Raw genomic sequence first — 7,486 nt, 5'->3', positions numbered from 1 at the left:
CTCAATTTCATGTTCGGCGAACTCGCATAACATTTTGCTACACGGCATGCGAAGCTTCTCAAGTTATTACTCCTTCTTTGTGCACGATGTCGTGTCAACATATTCCCGGAATGAATGTAGCACGTAGTGTTCGTGGGCATTGCATGAACCTTATCAAACGGCCTCCACCACCACGCTCTACACGACGCTCACGCGCTAATCTCAGAGCTCAAATTCAATTCAAACGTTGGTATCCTTGACACTTTCCGGAGCTAATTTGTACAGCGAAATCAAAATTTATGGTTCTACAACGGCTTCATCAGGTGAGCTACTTCCTAACCTGAAAGAATGCTAAGCCCTCTTGACGGCTGGCAATTCAAGCACGACAGGAAATCGTTTGAGTAGAACAAATTAAGCATTTCGTGATTGTCGGTGTGCATTAATCGGCGAGATCTGTCTACAACAAAGAAAATGCATGAGAAACAAGGATGAGAACTGTCCAGGTGACACGAATACGAGTTGATGTACCAATAAATCTCAATCGAGTTACACTTATATTTAATATGCATAATGTGCTGTCATCTTACTGGATCTTAACCTCTCGCTGGATCTTAACCTTGGCGTGAGAAGATCGCTTCTAAGTATCAAGGTCGCTTTGTTGCTTGAATGTTAAATTTATCAAAAATTTAAAAGCGAAGGAAATGGCCTGAAAATTCACACTTCTTTATGAGAGAGAAAATTTCGGAGGCCTTTTCTCTGGAATTTATAACTAAATACGTTTGTCTGCTCAGGTTTATTTCATTTTTATTTGTTTAATATTATTATTTCTTTTCATTCGCGATTTGGATTTTTATATCTTCAATGTGAATTTTAGTTTACTAATTGTTCCCATTTTTATGTATTATATAAAAGTATAAACAATTGTTGTTGTCTCAAGTAATTATAACTGACGATGGAGCCGGACTACGAAACGTTTTCTTATATAACGATCGCTTCTTTGTTGCAACGCGACACAGATCTTTGCTGACGCGATCCTTAAATACACCTGATTTCGTAATTATGAAATTCTGTGATAATGCAATCTCGTTCGCAATCTCACATCACTTTGCTGCAAACTAAAATGTACTACATTTTTAAACCGAGAAATTGTCTTTAATGTATAACCCTCCCCCAAAACAACGTTTAGAAATTATTTTTCTTGACTTTGCTACAGCCCGCAAGCAGTTTTCCTTTAACTCTTTCCTGTACACCATAGCAGGTGCTGATGCCCATGTTGAGGGTATGGAGCGAGGCAAGGGAAAATGGCGAGGGGAAAATCCGAAATGTTGGCATTGATTGCCCGTAAATAAGACGGAAAAGACGCAAAACAAGCGGTGGAAGAACCGCACTCGGCATAGAGTTGAGTCGTCGTAGCTACGCAATGGTAATTCTTGATGAAACTGCTTACGGTAAACCACCAACCTTCCCAAAACTGGGGCGTTGTGACTATTTTAACTGAAAATTTTGGAGTATAAAACTACCGCAAGGTTGTTTTCATTAAACTTTTTATGGGGAAGTGCTGATTGAGGAAAACTCGTAAACAACAAGTACATTGTACTCTCCCCCGCTACTGCAGGTCCAGCGAAGACGTCTGTACTAATTTACAGCGCTATTACCGAGCGTGCCGAACGCCTGAGAATTCCTTTATTTCCGAAGAAAACCCCGACCGCAAGGTTAGGGTTAGCTTGTTACAAGGTTTAGATTTTTCTGTGTTGCTTTTTCTCTAGCCAGTTATTTGAAGTGAACATTTGTGACCCAATCACGAACCAATCAAATTCTCCTAGTTTATTTTAATGATGTTCTCTCTTACTGACAAGGTCCTTCTACGACTAAAAGACTTAAATTTAGGTTTTCGTTGCTGGCAAGTCAGAATGCTTCGCTAAGTTATTAGTTGGCGGTGGTTAAAATGTGCAGTATTTGAAATTTGAATTTATTGAACGTATTGCAAACTTCATTTAGAACTTATTGCAAACTTTAATGCCTACAAAACTACCATAAATCGGACGATAAACATATGCGACGTACAAACATTCGTATGAAGAGCTCAAATAAATCACGAAAACTAAATACAAAAATTATTGTCAAGCGAGACTAGCACCATAAAAGCATCCATATAAAGAGTTTAAATATTAGCTGTCATGGGAGTAACCTCGAATTGACTTGCAATGGTCAAGTGGGGACGTTAGAATGTTTAGGAGCGGCTAGAATTTGCATTATAGGTTGATCTCAGTTGCTGTCTCGCCATTTGATTTCGAACATTCGTTAAGCGTTGCACTGAAATCGAGTGAAACCTTCGATTTTGTTGTTATACATTAACCGTGGTCAATGCTATATGTATCAAAAAGCCTTGCATTAGTAATTAAAAACGTTGCACAATATTCAAACAACTGGTACAAAATCGATTGCAGCATACAACGATTGCTGGCATTGCATACTAGAGAAACTAGTTAAAAATCTAAATTTAAACGCAGTCGTTCAATAATTGAGAAAAAATATGCATTAACAAGAAAGATGTTTTTAAAAAACTCAACCGGTACCTCCTTTATTGACTAATTATGTTATTTTTTTATTTCTGTTCTTAAATTGCTTTTTCATTAGAGAGGCCTTAATCGGCAGCATTTTTTCGAACGCAAAAGGCAAAATAAAGCTTGATAGTGTCGCCAGCATGTAAATAATTACAGACCCTGAAAGCGGCACGTACAGCAAGAGGCCCTTGCTAATTATTTACTCAACGAAAATTTTAAATAATTTTGCCACTTGCACACCCACGACCGCCCGCATCAAACGAAACCTGCTTGCGCATTTAAAAGAAAACTCGAGATTTAATTATGCAGCTTTTGAGTTTTTCTCGGAAACCTAAAAGCTTTACGATGTAAATAATTAGTGATATAATTGCGGGGAAGCTGCTCAAAAGACTTTAATTTTGGAAAACGTGATTATGAGTTACGAAAAGGCGCTATTTATTTGCGCTCGGAATATCCTGTTCGCTTTTTTTTTTTTGGAGAAATTCAAAAGCCGCCATGAGATAATGCGACACATAAACAAAAACTTGAAATTATTAACGTAGGAACCGCAATTTAAAGCAAATAAATGTAATAGATTAATGAATTAATGGCTTTTTTATCACCTGCGTTGCTGTGTGTAACTAAAGAAGTTTCTCTTGCAGTTTGAAACGAAAATGTGTATTACATTTATTATAAATTGCAGGCAGAAACGATTAAATATTAAAGAATATATATTGTTAATTCAGTGTCTATTTTATGACTGAAATACCATGCAAACCTGACGAACTCACTTGCCGATGAAATAATCTGGTCCCAGTAACGTGATTAACGTTGAAATCATAACTTTTTCTTAAAATCTCAGCTTATGTAACATCAAGTATGAAAGTTCCATTGCAGAATTCTCGTGCTTATTGTCGAATTAAATTGACCATGCTAATTCAGAATGTAAATTGACGCAAACGTTAAATTCACAATGCAATTTATTATAAAATTATGAATTTGACTATATTTTAATATACCGTCTACTGAGGGCACGCACAATGTTGATCTTTGAAGGGAATTTAATAGAAAGACAACTCGTTCTCTAGTGCAAAAGCTGAAAAGAATCCCACACGAGGCTGCAGATTTGGTACACAAGATTGGGACTCGCATCTGCTCCATTGAAAGCGAAGAGACCAGCCAACAATTCTAAGGGGGATATTCTGGTAAAAATGAAATGACAAGATCTAGAAATAAGATACGAGTTCAGTCGTAATTTGTTGCGTGGAACATTGCAAAACACGTGTCAGGGAATAACGCGAAAGAGGGAAATTCAAATCTCTATTTCAGTTTCAATATGAGCTTAGAAAATTTAAATATTTTGCAAAAGGGCTAATTCTTGAGAAATAATCTTAATTTCAGGTTGATTTATTATGAAGAGTGTGAACTTAATTTAGGCCGCATGCTTTTCAGGCAAGTATAGAGCTGGATCTGTGGTCCCAACCTCTTCAAGAAGCAGCGCCAGCAAGTCTCTTCGGGACGCGAAGCCAACAAGTCTCTTCGGGACGCGAACCAGCAAGTCTCTTCAAGAAGCAGCGCTGAGATCGTAAGTTCATCGGCCAATAATTGACGGCCTTTCAAGCAAAATCCACCAATCATAGACAAGAAAATAGAGCGTAAGTACTTACGTTCACTTAGCGAGTTTTGAAAGTATGGCCCCAAGGCATTGACTGCGCTGAACCCGCCGTCCTTCATGTTGCACAACAAGCGCCACTCTTACCGGCGACTTTGGTGAACTCAAAGTCTAATGCCGCAGGAAAGAAAATTAAAACAGAGAGCAGCCTTTCTTATCTCGAACTGCAGGCGAGAATCGTGTCCTTCAATTTCGAGCGCAGGCGAGAATCGTGTCCTTCAATTTCGAGCGCAGGCGAGAATCGTGTCCTTCAATTTCGAGCGCAGGCGAGAATTTTAAATTCGTTCAATGGTTCGGCGCGGTACGCCGCTGCGCGCCAGGCGGTCCGCAATGCAATTGCTCGCGGTTGAATTAGAGGCGAGGCAATCTAATCTAATTTAGGATTTAAATTGATCTGCCAATCCACTATTGGAAGCCTCTTGCACAACAATGGCGTCAATTTCACGTAAAATAATAATAATACAGGTTGTAAACAATTGTGAAATTATCTTTTAATATTCCTTGCTGTGACAATATTGCTGACAAAATTTGTTTAGCCAATGCCAGACATAAGTAGTGCCAATGTCATAAAAACCAAAGTAAGAAAACCAGAAAAGGAGCGTAGCTATTTATATGAAAATTTTTAATCAAAACTAAATAATAATTGGAAATACTAATTTTATTAGTCACATTTCATACAAATGAAAGCTGTTCCAAGCGAACTTTCACATAAGCCGAAAAGTTAATTTAATTAAGACAATGCTTGGTGAAAAATAATCACATGAAGAAGCAAGGCAAGGAATTTTTACAAAATTAAATGAAGAAATGATTGGCGGCATAGCGAATAATGTGGACAAAGAGAATGCTTAGCATGAAGGGTTAAAATGTTCGTAATTCGCACGGAAATAAAAGATGTTCGCGATAACACGAGAAAACGGTTCGTATTCTAAAACAGGATTCGTGTATAGAGACAATAATTTTCGTATAGATGCGATCCATTGTATTGGAACCAAGCTATTGTAAACCTTACCGAAGAATACTTGCCATGTGTTGCATTAATCTCAACAGATATTAAATCCTTCAATTTTTAATTCGCTCAATCAATTGTTGCAGAATATCTCTCATTACCATATGATAGATGGTAATGAGATACATGAAATAATTGTAAAATACTCAGCGATGTATAAAATTTAATTCGGAACAATAAAAGTAACACTTACCTGTAATCGAAGATGCGAGGTTTCTTCTCCAGCTTCGATTACACGTTTGGCGTCTAGAAGAAAACGAATGGCGAATTGAAGAATGTTGCGTTGAAACTCCATTGCACGATTTTTCCGCATTGAGGTTTCAAAATTATTCCAAATCTAGATACGAGGGTGCTTCAAAAATTTCGTGGAAAATTTACACAACCAAAAATTCTATGAAAAGAAAATGATGCCAATACAACAGAACGATCCTGTATCAATGATCTATAACTTGTTCTCGCATGAACTCTTAAATTAACAGCACAACGCCGGACACTGTTATAGAAGCAACAACCGTTCATTCAACATGACATCTGCCGAAATCGAGGCCAGGCCAAACAAAAAATTCATAGTGAAGCTTGGGCGGAAGAACAGCCAAATCATTGACTCTCTGGAACAAGTTTATGGTGACAGTCCCAAAATAAATCAGTAACCTACAAATAGATTAGTCGTCTAAGAAGCGAAAGAAACGAGACCAAAGATGACCCCTGCAGAGCAAAGCCACACATAACAGTTTGTGGGGAAATAATTGAAGTTGCTCGTGATCTTTTTGAAAAAGATAGGCGAATAACTACCTAATCAGTACCAGAGACACTCAGTATTTCCATGCGTTCCGCATACGCAATTCGGTGGGCAGTTTGGGACTGAGCAAGCCCTTTGCTCAATGGGTTCCCAGGCTGTTGCACCAAAATCAGCAGAAATCAAGAGCAGATCTTTTTACGGAAACATTGAACAAGTGGGTTGAGAACCCTGAACTTTTTTTTACGCGGATTGTGACCGGAGAGTAAACATGGCTCTATCAGTACAATCCGGAGGAGAAAACTCACTCGAAACAGTGGCTGTTTCGGGGGAGAAAGTGGGCCCGTCAAAGAAAAATATGAGCAACCAAGAGTAAAGATTTTCTGGGATGCACAGGGGATCTTGTTAGTTTATTTCCTCGAAAACAGAAAAAATATAACAACTGCTTGTTATGAAGAGATTCTGATATAGTGTTCCAAGAAAATCGCCGAAAAATGCCTTATGAAGCAGCATCGTGGCGCACTCTTCCAATACGACAATGCACTCGCACATGGCGCTGGGCGAACAAGCTAGGGCTGTGCTGCTACGTGAATTTCGATGGGAAATCATTCGGCATCCATCTTATTTGTACCGATTTAGCCTCATACGACTTCTTTTTATTTCCAATCCTGAAAAAGTCATTGAAAAGAACCCAGAGCTGCAATACTAAGGTTTCAAATCGCATGACTCTCAATTTTAGACAGATGGACTAGCTGGCTGGTATTGCCATTTATTTTACATAAACGTATCAATCTTAATGAAGCACATGTACGAAAATTAACCGCATGACTTTGATAGTTTTTTTCAAACTGTTGTTTTTCCACGAACTTTTTTGAAGCCCGTTCGTACTCATCGCAGAATTTGTATCTAATATTGAACAGTTTATAAAAATCGTTTTCGTATTTAAATCGCATGACGATTCTTCTCCAAGGTCATAAGTATTTCAAACAATTCACGTCATTAGCTCTCGCACATCAATTTTAAAAGTTATTAAATTTTTCAATAACACATTAAATGTCCACAAATTGCACGTTTTTAAATAGTATGGTTATTGGGTATTATTGCAGATTAACTACATCCAAAAAAAAGGGTGTTTTTTTTTAATTATATGTTTTTTGGGGTGTAGATTACGAATCTGAAATCCATTTTTGGCGGTCGGCATCGGAAAACCGATTTTTTTCGCGACTTACTAACATGGGGGTTACGTAACTTACGTTACCCACTCACCTTTATTTACTAACATGGGGGTTACGTAACTTACGTTACCCACTCACCTTTATTTACTAACATGGGGGTTACGTAACTTACGTTACCCACTCACCTTTATATAAAGGGTCGGATTGTTCATCGAAATTTTACAAAAAGCTCTTAGGTTGGGTTAAGTCAGCCAAGTTCCTTTTTTTAGATAGCATTTTGATCTAAAAGGAACCTGGGCGAACCAACCCAACCTGCGAGTTGGCGTTAGGTTGTGATCTCTCGATGTGGCAATGTATCTCCAGATTTATGGACAA

The sequence above is a fragment of the Hyalella azteca genome, unplaced genomic scaffold (assembly GCF_000764305.2).
Source record: "Hyalella azteca isolate HAZT.00-mixed unplaced genomic scaffold, Hazt_2.0.2 contig2627, whole genome shotgun sequence".
Lineage (NCBI taxonomy): Eukaryota > Metazoa > Arthropoda > Malacostraca > Amphipoda > Hyalellidae > Hyalella > Hyalella azteca.
This window is presented reverse-complemented; position numbering follows the sequence as displayed.